Raw genomic sequence first — 15,709 nt, forward strand, 5'->3', positions numbered from 1 at the left:
ACACGTAGACATTTTCAATAAGTAATGGTATATAAAAACAATGAACTCTGGAAAAAAATTTTATCCAACCAAAAACCTTTTTGTATAAAAGGGAAAATATACGACACCAGCTTGCTGGTTCCATCAAGTGATTGTACCATCAGGCTCGAAGCATATAACTTACCAGCATTTTGTTAAACATTTTTTTTTTCTTTAATTCACAACTGCAATATCGTGAACTTAATCTTCCACAAACACAGCTTTGACTCATATAGTGCAAGAAATTTCCGCCAAAATACTTTTTACTTAGAACATTGAGCTAATTTCACCACTCACGACACCAGGATGCTGGTAAAATCACACCACAAGAACATACACGGTCAATCGACTTGATGGGTCATTCACAAAATTTAGCATATTAAACCGTGAACTTTTCAATTTTAAACTATAGTTAAATCGTTCACAGCCCCAACACTTTTACAGTTACAGTATGTATGTATAAAAGCGTAAGGAACATACAATACATATATATATATATATATATATATATTAGTCTTTCTTAGTTTAAAAATTCATCTCTTACATAAATGCAAAAAAAACAAAACAAATTAAGCATATACAACTTTTTCATGCCAAGTATGAATAAATTCTAAAAAGGGCTAAAAAAAGGGCTAGGGGCAATTTTAAATTTATGTGGCCAAAAAAAGTATGTGGTAGCTAAATCTAGCCACCAAAGGGCTAAAACGGCAACACTGGGCATAACTAGTATACGCTCTTCATGTCTAAGAAAACGAATTGTTTGAAACGATCTACCTATGCTCGTCAAGGAACGAAACAGAAATCGTTTTGTTTGCAAAGGTACTGGTTTTGGTTTTGCTCATGTACAAAACGATTTGAATTGATCGCAAAGTTTTGTATCTTTGGACGAATCATTCGTGAAATGTTTCGTTTGTTTTCGAACCCTGGTGGTAAGCAGTGCGCACTTCCACTCCGTAGGAAAAATATATAGAAAAAATGTTTTCACTTAACAGCTATCGCCCCTCGGCAGGCAATGCCCGAAGTCGTAAAATATAATAGATTTTATAATTCTGATGAAAAAAAAGTACCAACTTTTTTATGCAGAGTGGTGCACCCTAATGCACGTATCTATTCATTTGGTAAGGAGAACGAACACTTTTGATCAAAGGGTAAAAAAACATACATCTTGATATTTGTTGAAGTATACACTATGATTTATTGTGCCCTATTACTTCCTACTATTGATACCGTAAGGAAATCCTATGGGTTCTTTGGTGACCTGGAGTGTGTTTTTCCTATGGGCTTGATGACCCGAGGTATTTCCTTCATCCTATCCATACGGCATCGCATTCGAGGAGCACAAAAATGGCATGAACCGTTAGACCAGCTCCCTAGTTTGTATAGGTGACTTCCTAATCTGCGGTGGCATGTTAAGATACGTATTTTACCTATTTATTTGCTCATAGATAACTCAAGTATCAGATATGTAAGTATTTGTAAGTATTATCTTATTATTATTATTATTATCTCCCAATAGCTTCTTTATCCGTTGCTTCCCAGAAACTAGTTCTGTTCTCTATTCGTTATTTCTTTTTTTATTAAGCTCTTCTCCGATGGTGTGGTCCTATGACAAGGGAGGGTTAAGGCCCTACCGAGTTGTGCCCGCAACCTTACTACCTCGTCGTTTCTATCTACGCCCATATGGCTTGAAGCACAGAGAAAGAAGACCGTATTGTTTCCCCTAAAGCACTACGCACTAGTGAGCCCACAGCGATTTTATTTCGAGGGAAAGAAGAACCCTGTGACCGGCCTGGATGTGACCTAATATGTTGATGTTCTCATCCCAATAACTCTGTGGAATATATTACATACTGGGGAGTTTACTCATTGTAACTAAGATCTTTTATCTGGGTCCAAAAGTGCTGGTTTTTAAGCCTTCGGCTATGTTGGAGCCGCCTATGTACCCTGGGTACCAAATGGGAGTATTTCCTAATATGTACTCGCACCCCTAGCTCAATTTGAATTAATATCGCTGTTGATATAGTCCCAAGTTAACTCGGGCAGGGGTAACTCTAACGGATAACAAAAGTAGCAAATACTAACGCATAATAACCGGACATTCGCACTATCTGAACGGATATCGGAATACACAGTTCCAACCGTACTCACTACCCATTGCTTATAAATGAGTCTTTTCGATCACTAAAAGATATAATTGCGCAGCTTGTCTTCAGCGTTGGCTTCCGGCTATTTAAATATGTACATATATCACATTGTGAAACCCATATATCGTTAATCTACATTTGCGACCTCCAAACATATATTCGATATTTCGTCCGACCGAGGCACCTTATCCTTGACTATCACTTCTCACTTCTTGTTTAGTTGCGAATGTCCAAGTCAAAGTCACGGCGGTGAGGATCATCAAGATTTAGCCATTACGATTTCATACGTGAGACACGCTATTCTTCAATTGCGCCCTTAGCGATCAATAAATTAAGTCACGTTCTATGTGATTTCTTTCTTTTGTAGAATACCTGCATTGCAATACGACGCTACTTTATCTAGGACAGCGATACGTTATTATATTTTTATTAGTGTTGGAAAGTATCGAGTTCTTTTGAGGATCGAGTTCTTTGGTATCGATACTTTTAAGGATCGGGTATTTTTCACAGAGTACTGAGTACTTTCTTTAAATATACATTTGTTGGTAACATTTCAGTACTTAGTGTAGAAATCTCACAAGCTGGCAGTATTTTATTCAAATTAATATATAAATCCCAAATTACCTCAAATGAATGGCTAACTGTACTGGGTACAAGTATTGTACTTGATAATTATTGAAACTGCAAATTGAGTACAATCATTTCGGAATACCGTTAAATGTTGAACTCGGGCAAAATCGCTTAGACGGTCATAGACCCATATAAGAAGAAGAAGAAGTTAAATGTAAATAAAACTCCGTTTTTTTTTTAGTCTATTCGACACTCTGAGTACTTTGAATCGATCCTGAGTACATGTATTTTGAGTATTTTTGAGTTCTGAGTACTTTCGAATTCCTTTTTTGAGTACTGCGTTTTTTTGGAATACTCAGTATCGCTACTTTTAAAAATCGGGTGCTGTCGATCCTTTTGAGAATCGAGTTCTGAGTACTTTTAGTATCGATACTGCCCAGCAATAATTTTTATTAGTAGTAAGTTAATATTATTTAGGGTAAAAAATCCACAGAAAAAAATGCCTCAACAATTTCCTTTTTTTCTCATCAATTACATAAATGGCATTTTATGATAAAACAATACAATGTAATATGTAAATGTAAAACACATGTCCATGTGTGCGACACGATGTTTATTGTCAGCCAAACAGCATTCGCGACGCCAATGAGACGCAATGTTTAACCAAGAAAAAACTACAAACATTGTAGGCATACAAAACTTTTTTTTGCAATTGTTGAACAATTTTAAGCTTACTCTTCATTAAAACATACATACATACAAATTTCGTACATCATTTCATGAATTATAAGGATTTCTGTATCAATGCAAGTATAAACTTGTGGCAAATAAAAGGTCAAGGAATAAAAGTTCAAATTTTCATGTATGTATGTATTTTGTGATAGAATTTCACAATTTGTTCAACTTCTATACACATACATACTTAGGTATGTACATACAGATTTTTTAGCAAAGTGTCAGCACCTCAACGAGCAGGACATCACGAAAGGACAGGGCATAGGTGTGTACATAGAGAAGTCAAATCACTGCATTGGCCAATTTATAGCAGGAAATTGGTGTCATATGCCAAAAGTGATACCTCGCACAAAGCTATCATTTTGGTATGAGAAGGCGATGATACTTGCCACACATGCAGACAAATGGGTGAATTCATGTATGGCTTACTATATGTAATGCACAAGTCAGGTGAGAAAAATGAGTTAGTTGACTGGGAAGGATAATGAAAAGGGCAGATTGAGCTACTAAGCGTACGAAAAGAAAAATTTAGAAACAAACTGCAAATAAAATATTAAATTTAAAGAAAATGTATTCAACAATTTTACTAAGCTTGAGGCCATTTTTAATGAAAACTATTGCGGAAAAACAACAATACATACTTTATGAATGAAATTAGTTAATTAAAGAAAGCGACATTAAAATATCAGCGCCAAAAAAGTTCAGTTTTTGGCGAAAGGTGAATCCAGGTTTGGCTGAAGATCTTAATCAGCAGAAACGTTTTTTCTAAATAAAATTATAGTTTAAAAAACTAAAACCTCCCTATTATAATTGCTATTCGTACTGTAATCAGGTATGTAACTTGAGAATAGAAATCGCTGCATCTTTTAGGCGCATCAATATTACATAGTTACATCCCGAGTTAATAAAAGGAAGGTAAAAAAATCACCACTAGGCAAGCGTTGGTAAATATCCGAGTGCGCCTCAGTTAAAATTTGAGCCCTAAACGTTATTTAAACCCTATTGGCTGCAGCACCACATAGCGGTTTGCTTACTTATAAAAGTGTTTACAACAGTGATCGGACTTTAAAAAAATTCTGTGGGTAGAATCTGGAAAAAAAATTAAAAAAAATTCTGCAAGGTTTCACCTAAATAGCAAACTTTTTAATTAGAGTCTAAAAAAATTTAATTTTAGTATAATAAAGTGCAAGATTGAAGTTGCTAAAAATTGCGTTAAATTTTGTCAATTTTTTTCCTTGACAGTGTAAAGCAGTTCCTTCCATATCAAGATATTTTTCGAACATATCTTAAGAGATTTCTGCAACCTTGTGGAGTGCTGCCGGTTTTTCTTTTTATCACATCACGAAGTAGCGAACAAATGTGACTCGTTCCAGAAACAGCTAATTGGGATTTGCCGATTTTGACAATTCTCAAGTAAAAGTAAACAACTTTCACAAAAAAAGCCATTTTTTAACATTTTCGCTATTAATTCTTTTTATTTTGCAATTTAACACAATAAAACCACGTTTCCTGTCGAAAAATTGATTACTGAGAAAATTTGAGAAATTTCTTCGTGTTGTTAGTGTTTAGTGTTGGCCAATTGGAAAACTTGAGAAATTCCATCGTCGCTGGGATTGCGGAATCTTGTATTATATCATTCTCGTTACCATATAGTGTTTAGTGTTGGACGAGTTTTGCTCTTAAAATTAAGAAAATTATGTCGAGCAAAAATAAAACTACGCAAAAACGCGAATATGTGGTAGATTTCAAACCTTGAGTGGTAGATGTGGTAGATGCTCAAAAAAGTGGCAGATCTCTGTCCGATCACTGGTTTACAAGCGTAAAAAATACATATGTACATAGTTCATGGAAAATTGCCGAAATCCGACGAAAAACATACCCTTAACGTCCCCGACGAGGCTTTACCTTGCTTCTTCACTGCTCCGTCAGAATTGGAAAAGACCTCTCCGAGCCGTTCGCCACAAAACGGGGCTTCAGACAGGGCGACTCCCTTTCATGTGACTTCTTTAATCTGATGTTGGAGAAGATAATAAGAGCTGCAGAACTGAACCGCTCAGGAAAAATTTACTACAAGAGCGTGGAATTGCTGGCTTATGCCGATGACATCGACATCATCGGTAACACAAACCGCGAAGTCTGTTCTGCCTTTTCCATGTTGGATAGGGAAGCAAAGCGAATGGGTCTGGTGGTAAACGGGGACAAGACGAAGTATTTCCTGTCATCAAACAAACAGTCAGCACATTGGCGCCTTGGCACCCACGTCACTGTTGACAGTTACAATTTCGAGAAAGTAGAGAATTTCGTTTACTTGGGAACCAGCATTAACACCGATAATAATGTCAGCATTGAAATCCAACGTAGAATCACTCTTGCCAACAAGTGCTACTTTGGACTGAGTAGGCAATTCAGGAGTAAAGTCCTCTCTCGACGTACGAAAACCACGCTCTATAAGTCACTCATCATGCCCGTTCTGGTATATGCCGCAGAAGCATGGACAATAACAACATCCGATGAGGCGGCTCTTGGAGTGTTTGAGAGAAAGATTTTGCGTACGATTTACGGGCCTTTACGCGTTGGCGACGGCGAGTACCGCAGACGATGGAACGATGAGCTGTATGAGATTTACAACGATATGGACATAGTGCGGCGAATTAAAATACAGCGGCTTAGCTGGCTTGGTCATGTCGTTCGAATGGACACCGACGCTCCAGCTCTGAAAGTATTCAACTCGGAACCCGCTGGTGGTAGCAGAGGAAGAGGCAGGCCCCCACTGCGATGGAAAGATCAGTTGGAGAAGGACTCGGCTTCACTTGGCGTCAGTTGGCACAGAGGAGAAACGACTGGCGTGCTTTGCTGAACTCGGCCAAAATCGCTTAGGCGTTTACAGCGCCAAAAAAGAAGAAGAAGAACGTCCCCGCCGGACATTTTTTTGAAGAAAGATTTTTTTAGGTATTTCTTATTTTGCTAGTTTATCCAAATCGCACAATAAATACGAAACTGTCTTTTTAAGCGCAATCCAGTCCCTCGGTTTTCGAAATATCCAAGTGAAATTTGATAAGCGGATGTATTTTGATAATGGACTAATCATTTGTCGAACCCCGATAAACCGGACCACTACAATATACAGCTCCCAAACAACTGATTCTTCAGATATACGATTTTACGTTATAGCTCCGCCATTTAATTTTTAATCATCATCAAGAAAAAGCTTACAGAGAAAATGACAAAGATCGCGTCACTACAACCTATAGCCTCCATACAACTTATTGTTCAGATATGAGATTTTTTTGTATAAGTCCTCCTTTTAAGAGCTAGGGATATGAAACTTCGCTCTATTTCCACTCATTATGCTCAGATATTTATTGGGTTTTATTTTAAAACCCCTTCGTCTGGACGGCTAAAACCGAGCACTTTCGCAGGCTATTTTCTAAATAATCATACAAGGTATATTGAGAAAATCGTCAAAATCGGTGCTGCATAACATATATCTCCAATACCACTGATTGTTCAGATATGATTTTTTTTAATATAACTCCTCTGTCTATGTACATATTTGTAACTCCCAAACAACTAATTTTAAACGCAGTAATCGGTTGAAGTAAAATTTTCTGATGTTCTGAAAGGTAAGAAGCTTTCAGCAATGCCAAAGGCAGCAGTGCCCTTATTTGCTCTTAATACTTTCAGCCCACCGCCATCTATTGGATCATTCTGAAATCTTATGATTGCGTCAGCTAGTAAGAATAAATTTAGTTAACAAAAATTACGAACTGCATTCAGATTAAAATACAGCACGCAGCAAGGACGTTGGCTCGCTTTCACCTTAAATCCATTATTTGCAGGCAATGCCATTTCAAATTTAATTAAAAATATAATTTTATTTAATCATGTCACAGAGAACTCATACAAATTTTAAATATCACCCCCTCGATCGAATCGATTTTTATTGCAACCATTTTTTCTTTTTGTTGCTTTTTAGTTGACTTCGTGTTTGATATAATGTCATTTCCACGCGTTTTCTTTTATTTATAATTTTTTCAATTATACATTTTTTCAATAATTTAATTTACTGCACTTACACAGCGTAAATTTGTTTTTTTTTTTTTTTAATTTTTGTAAGCACTGCATTTGATTTATCTATTTATGTACAGACTGGGCTGTTATTTGTTATTTTCTTCTAATTTTTTAATGCTCAGCTGCTTGAAACTGCTGTTTACTTGTTATGTATGTTCAATATTTATGTCACAAATTTTATGCGAGCCAATTTTTTCAGCCAATATTTTATGTGGCGCTTTGTAATTTTAGCCGCATTTTTACATTTTAGCCGCAATAATAAATTTCATTATCCTTACATAAATACGCCGATAAATGTATAAACACAGAGACACAAATGCCGAGGATTTTTGGCACACACATACACATACATACACACACAATCGCATTATCGCATACTCGACGGCGGCAACGAGCTGCATTGCGCCATGTCCATAAGTGGTATTGGGGGACAGGAGCGTATGTGGGATTTTTTCTCCGTTATTTGGGTCGCCGCATTGGCTTTAGCTTTGACTTTGGCTTTACCTCAGCGTCGCCGCTTGAAAGCCATAAAATTGCATTTAATTTAATTTCTTTACATTTTTTCTGCGCTGATCTTGCCATTTTTTTTCCTGCCTATTTGTTGTTGATTTCTTTCTTTTTTTTTGTATAATCCCGGCATTTGCTTTTGTTACATGTATGCATGTGTGTGGCCACACATATAGACACATGTTTGCATGTACAGTAAGGAGAAATTTACTTCATAAATGTAACTTTTGAACAAACACATTCGTGTTTTATGATTTTTTTCGCTTAATTAAATTCGTTACGTAGCCAAAGGATGTAAATATCTGCGACACATGTAACGGTTTGTTTGTACATGTCCGTGTTTGTCTCTCTGAGAGTGTACATTTATGAAAAGCGACCAAGGCAAAACAAGCAATCCGCATTTGAATTACTTTATTAGCGCACTAAAATGATTACCTGTGCACTTAAAAGTAATTGCAGAGAGGCAGAGATTCTGCGCGCACAAAAAATTGAAAACTTAATTTGAGTTATTACAATTACAAATATACATAGCTTGTAATCAGTCGCCTTAAGTTAATTGCGTTTGGCTATATTTGTACAGTTACATATTTGTGTATATAAATTGTAGAGGATAGAGTTATTAGAGCTTAGCGTCGGAAGAAGTAAAAGCTAACAAAATATGACTTTCAAGCTAGTATAGTGATGGTATAACGAAGACTCGAAGCTTCACTGAAGCGCTGGTAAGAATAGGGTCTAAACATTTTGACGGTCTAAACATCATGACTCCACGTCTTAATTGGAAGGCAGCCGCAGAGCTTGTCTGCAGTGAGATTGAAAACGGCGCCTAGCAGTAACATTTTTCGTATATGTTGGTAGTTGAGCAGCGACTAAGGCGATCAACACATATCACACTACCACCAAAAAAGGTATTAGAAGCAAAAAAAAAGCATTGGAGATGCTAGCCTTCTATCATCCGCCACATATTACTAAGATTTTTGCAGGGCCATCCTTCGGTAATTCGTGTCCAAAGTTTTATGAGGTGGGTTCTATCGAAGTCTAAGGTAACTCAGCCGCTTCGAGGTTGGTCAGAGGTCCCACTAAACCCTTTTGAATAAAATAAAAAACAGTAGTTTAATGTTGTGAACGCAATTACACACACGCGGCGGTTCGGCCAGAATATCGGCACCTTGACGTCCAAGAGAAGAGAGGGAGATACTGAAAGGGAGAGAGACCAACTGGTCGGCGGTCGGTGTCGTGTTTGAGAGTGCGGACCCTGCCCGGCGGTTAGTGGCGGTAACGGTGACGGTGAGAGCGCAGACGGATCGGTGAGTAATGACGATCGTGGTGCGAGCGGTACCGAGTGTGATTATGGTAAACGCCAACAGTACTGGTACTGAAGCAAATGTGAGCGGCGACGCTAATCGTAACGGCAGTAGCAGCTTCTTGTAGTAGTAGTAGTGCCGGCCCTGCGGTGATGTTGACGGTGGCCCAAATAGTGGCAAGAGCGGTAGCGACCTCCCGTAGTGAGAGCAGTATTGGCGGCTCTAGTTATGATAACGGACCCATTTCTATTACGACGGCGACGGCGGCCCAGAACGGTGATGGTGACTGGTCGTACCTGCGGCGTCTGATGCTCGTGGCGGGAGCAACGATGGCCCAGGGCAGTGATAGCGTCAGTTTCCCGAATGTTTGACGAAGATGATAACTTCGGACCTGATGAGTAATGGCGGTGGCATCGGCCCTGGATGGCGATGATGTTAGCGGTTAGGGTTAGGGGCGGCAGTGAAAATAGTACTCGGCCCTGATAAATAACGACGGTGACAGCGGCCATGGATGTTGATGGCATAGCTACCGGGCCTAGTTGGTAGCGGTTCTCGGTTGTGGCTTTGGACCAGGGGCGGCAGATAGTGTTGGCGGTCCGAATGGTTACCTGTAACGACTATGGAAGCTGGTCAGTATGGCCCCAGGGCGGCAAAGGCAGCGCATTTTCCCCTCTAATGTATTCAATCTGCTGCTTGGCAATGTGAGGCGGTTTTACCCGCCACACAATGTCCGCTCGCCACGCGGTAATCTAAGTGGGCAGGAGAGTTCGTCTCCTGTCCACTGAGACCGTTTATATAAAATAATGAGTTTGGGATCTGTGCGGCCTTTCCCGAAGGAAGAGCCAGAGGCGGTCGAGGTTATACGGCCTAAGCCGTCCCGATGCGATCCGTGCTTACCTACAGAAGCTGGTACTGGCTGAGTCGGCGTTGGTCAGCTTAAGTCGGTTGCCGAATGCACTGGTTGAGAAGCGAATGAAGGTCGCAATTCTTGCCATGCTTACGCAGCGAACTCTCAGGGTGTGTTAGCGTATGGTGCGTAAAAGTGCAGCGTAGGGAAGCTCCGTTACAGTTTTACTCCGCTAAATATCTTGAGTCAGGGCGCCTATACTGGGGAGTGAAATACTTTATAGTTTCTAGAAAATCGGGCATTTCTTAAGCATGAATTAATTTTCGTCTAAGAATCTTCAAATATAAATGAATATAGGTATTGTTCTACCAACAATAATGAACTAGATATCTATATGTTTTTTAGCTTTAAAAATAATCAGAACACAATGCATATGCCTATTTTTTTTAACTGCCATTTACTCTGTTAACTCCATATCATCGCTCGTATAAAAAAAAGTATATAAAGCACGAATTCAGTGAGTGGCAATGCCCACGTCTCTAAACAATAATACCCGTACATAAGTATATATGTTTTTCAAGCATTCTTTAAAATGAACTCCTCTCCCCACCACTTTGCTTTTCTTGAAGTAATGGAAGACATCCGACAGCGTGTGTCAATACTAGTTATACACTGCTACTCCACAGCCAGCAGCAACTGCAGAGAAGAGGCAACAGAAAACCAAAGTGTCGGCAATAAAAACATTGGCACAGAAAAGAAAACAAGCGCAACAACAAAGGAGTTAGAAAAAATTTAAGGAAGTAGGAGAAAAAGTGGCACTACGGTTATGGCAAAGCCAGAAGAAGCTGGCAAGTAGCAAGTTTGGTTGGGGAGAGAGAAAAAAAAGAAGAACACTCATACGACTAGGAGTACCAACATGTCTGCAGACTTGTGGCAAGTAGCAGAGGGGCGCCACTCGAATATGCGAAACAGACGATTGGATGAATGAATGAATGGTTACATGGACGGATGGAAGGAAAGCAATTCGAAGTATTGTATAGGGAAGTGCCGAATGAAAGCACAGACAGATTGATACATACATATATATGTATGTGCATAGATTGGCCAAGTGTTGGCCAGTTAGCGATGGTTCGGTAGACGTTCTGAGCAGACACCGCATAGACGGGAGACAAATAAAATTCGTCTCGTAACAGCTGTGCTGAGTATTTGCTGTTTCAAGGACATTTTCCTGCTGCTGTGTATGTGCGAACGTAGGCGTCTTTGTGTAGGGGTGTGTGTGCAAGTTTCTTGCCCTTTTTGGATTTTATTTTTGCCTGCAAGAGCTGGCTTTGGTTCATACACAAAGCCACTCATAGCGGAAATGGAATGCTTTGTAATGTTTTTCGATTTTGGTTTAGAAATAGCAAAATTCGCCGTAGGTGTGTGATATGCAAAGTGTATGTGTGTGTGTGTGTGTGTGTGTGTGTGCAAAGTGCATTCAACTTGCAACAAAGAAGAAGTTCAACAGGAAAATGGAATACAAGTTGGAAAAAAAAAATGTTGAGCAAGAAGAAAGTGTGGAAACCAAAGGCAGTCGGGGCAGTGGTTGAAGTGTGATGTACGCGCGTCAACACAAAAGGTGTTATTGGGTCAAGGACACAGCTGGAGGATATGCACAACACGAAGATGACCAAGTCTGAGTGTTCGGTGAGTGACCAGTGTGCGGCTAAGGGAAGTTGAAGTGCCAATGAACGCAAATGTACGCCAGCTTTGTTGAAGTTTATGAATTTGCTTTTAAATTCCAATGCGAATTTTTCTAAGAAAATTATTTTTTGCATTCCCAGTTTGCTATGTCGCAAACTGAGCGTAGAGAAAACTTGTAAAAAACTAATTACCAACACAAACAGCAGCAAAATAAATTAAGAGTGGAAGCTGTGTATGTGAGAAAGAGAGCAAAAAAAAAGCAGAAACCAATTAATCTTCAAGTGCTTGTAACAACAACAACAAGCATATGAAATAGCAAACCAGTAAAGGGCAATTGCCTAAGACTACAACGTTCCAGTTAACGAAGTACGTCCCGCATTCGCCAGCAGCAGCCTCATTAAAAAGCATGTGGAATGAAAAATATAATGCAAAAAAAATGCAAAAACCAACGGCAGCAGCAGTAGCAATAGCGTGGTGCAGCAATTACTAACATAAAGTTAGCGCCAACCCGATTAAGCGCCACAAATCATGCAGAGCAGTGCCACAGCCGCAGCCGCAGCCGCAGGTTCCACACTTGGCCCCACCCAGCCCAGCCCAGCAGCGCAACCGGCTGCCACCAAAGCGCCCTTTCCCCATCCATTTTGCCTTACTAATTTTGTTGTTGTCAAATATATCCCTTTAATCATATTAAGTTGGCGCGCTAAACAGAGACAAAACTACACGCCAACAACATAAGCAGCATACGCTTGTGTGCCGTTGTTGTTGCAGCTGCTGCTGCTTCCGAATTCGCGACAACAAACCCCAGCAACAACGTGCAAGTAAGAAAAAATCGCACACAACCACTCACATTGACACACAAGGAATGCTGTATTGTATGCACAATTCCCAGCGAGCGCGCTCGCTCACACAGTTTTCTGCTTTTCCGCATTTTTCCTACTTACGAAACGACATTTCGTCCTTTCGCGCTGCCAACTGCGCGCATTTACGAGTGGGTGTGTGTGTGCGTTTGTGTTCGCGCTTGTATCTTATTTAAACTACGCCACCACCACCGCCGCCGCCCGCCCCAAGCAAGCGCGCACGCCGACCAATCACAAATTCAGTTTGCGACGCGCTGCAAGAAAATCAGCAAAAAGCGTGTAAAAAGGAAAAATATGACTGTAACAACAACAATAGATGCAAGGATACTGCGGAAATTGAAGAAAAAATACGTGACTGGTAGGAAGAAGGCAAGCAAAGAAGCTGCGCCAAGCTGAGCAATACAGCATTGTACCAAGGGAGGAAAATTGTGTGTGTGAGTGAGTGGTGGAAAATTCATGCGCGCGTTTTTTCTACAAAATTCTAATATTTCTCCTTTAAAAAAAAAAGTAAATATTGTTTGCAGAATTCTTGTTCCTCACCGTGGGCTGAGGGTAGGAAAACTCTCGCTTTGCTCAGTTTCTAATACTGCCGAGCAGTGGGCAAGTAGTAACGAGCAGCAGCGCTATTTTGTGCGCTGGCAGACTTTGCTTAGCTGCCAGCTGAACTCGGATTTACAGGAGAAATTTTCCGCAACACTATGCTTGTGTGTGTGTGTATGTACATATATATGTGGTTTCTAAAACTATTTGTTTTTGCATTTTGTCCTGAAATATTTTAGATAACTTCTACTCAGCTTGCCGCACGCGAGAGTTTGCTCTTTTAGTTGAGAGCAGCATTGCATTTGTTGGCGATTTTCTCAAAATTTGCTTAGAGCGTTTAGAGCGCGGCGGAATAGTGCGCAAGTTTAAAATATCCATCGACTGATTGGGGTTAGTGTTAGACGTTTTTAGTTGGCAAACTCACCGTAAGCATTCATAAAAGAGAAAACCAACTTTCTTAAACGCTTAAAAATACTCTTCAAACTTTCTTTCTCTGGCACGTAAAAAATTCGTTTAAATAAAACTAGCGCCTTGTATTTTTTTTGGTTAATTCATTAAGGAACAAGTTAAAATTAATTTCTACCCCAACATCTCAACAGACCAACGGTTTCCACAACAGTAAGGTCTACGAAACCGGAAGGATCCAGATTTATGTATTGATATGTGTCCAAGGACTGCCCTCAAAACTATTAGGGAGTTCACTAGGTGTTGTATACAGTCGTATTGTTTTATGTCATAAACTTTAAACGGCTAAAACTGTATTTAGGCTTATAACCATAACGAGGGCTTATATTTAATACCCTCTATCTGCACTTTTCACAAAAAATTTGATTCTGATATAAAAATCCACCTAAGACCTAACCGTCACTGTTTTATATTGCTTGACAGAAGTATTTACTATTCAATTTCGAAGTTAGAATTAACATCAGTTATGACAGGTAAGTCCCAGATGGGTTCTAGCATCACAAAGTAGTTTTTGTGAAATTTTCAGAGAGAGGATATTGAATATAAGCCCACGATAAAGGTCGTATTATTAAATTTCACACCGTTAGAAAATATTTGTTCGTGGTTTCAAGTCCTCTGAACATTTATTTAGCCGTTAAAAGCTTTGTCAATATGACATACGACACCTTGTGAAGCTTGATGGGAATACATGGTGGGGCTGCATTAAAAAGGTTGGGCCAAGTCATTAGAGCTTTTATGGCTACGAAAGAGCTGATATGTACTCTTGCAAAATGCGTACTTCTGCCATACTTGAGATTTGATATTTGTTGCATATTTTTTAGCAAAATTTGTTTACGGTTATTGTTTTTTGATGGTTTATTTGATTTCGTTAATTTATTAAATACGTCTGTACTTCAGCACATTGCAAATCAGAAGTTGCTACATACAAATATCGCTCCATCTTTGTATAATTCTTCCGTAAATCTCTCAACTATGACTCATATCTATACCACACTAGTACTCCGATACTATAATCCAAGAATAAGACACTTTTCTTAATCGGATTACCAAATAATGAGGCCCTTTTCAACTTTAGGCTCCAACAAAAATGTTGGAGGCTTAGAACTAGGCTAACTCTAGCAAGCATTTGGCGCCCTACCCTAGTATAAAAATCTAAAAATATTTTTCCCTGCAATGGAATTCTGACAATCGCTAAGCAACATTTTCGTCGTAGAAATTTTCTAAATGAAAGGCAAAGCCTAAAGTTAAATACAACATGGAAAACTAACAGACACAATTTGTAACACCGTGCCATAAAAACCAAAAAATTTCAAAACGCACGAAACAATTAAAATACTCATGAAACTATGGGCCAAGCTTAGTAAAACTGCGTTTCTTACTTTTTCCTTTTAACGACAGGATATTTTAGGGACTTTGAAAATTCTTTTTGATTCAAAAATTCATTACAAAATTCAGAATTTGGTCATGGCTATATTAGTCCTTAGCACATAGTTTTTTCAAAAATAAGTGTTGCAAATGTTTAAGGATATTCAAGGATACGATTTTAAAAGACATTTTCAATACGTAGTCGTCCTTATACACTATTTTTTTTTTATTTGATTTTACTGTAAGTCTACATTGCACTGAGATTTTTAAATAGTTTTTTGATATTTGAAATTTCAAAGTCCTTTTAAAAGATATTATGGCGTCAGAGAGGTACACTAAGAAAGCAAATTTGGTATTTTTGTGTGTGTAAAATTGACTGTAATCAGCCTGTACCTAGATGTTGTATGTGTGTATGTTGTTAGGCGCGCCTGCTATTATTTTGTTGATTTAGGGCGGTAAAAATTAGCGATAGCGAATGCTAGAATCCGACTGCTGATTTGACGATTTTAAAAATTAGGTTATCTCGTTTCATTACAAAAATTTTGGCAATTTCTTGGAATGGAAAATTTCGGTCAAGTCCAGTGATAAAAATATTCAAATTATTAA

This window comes from Rhagoletis pomonella, unplaced genomic scaffold, assembly GCF_013731165.1.
Source record: "Rhagoletis pomonella isolate Grant_MI unplaced genomic scaffold, Rhpom_1.0 Rhpom_scaffold_00008, whole genome shotgun sequence".
In the NCBI taxonomy this organism is placed as follows: domain Eukaryota; kingdom Metazoa; phylum Arthropoda; class Insecta; order Diptera; family Tephritidae; genus Rhagoletis; species Rhagoletis pomonella.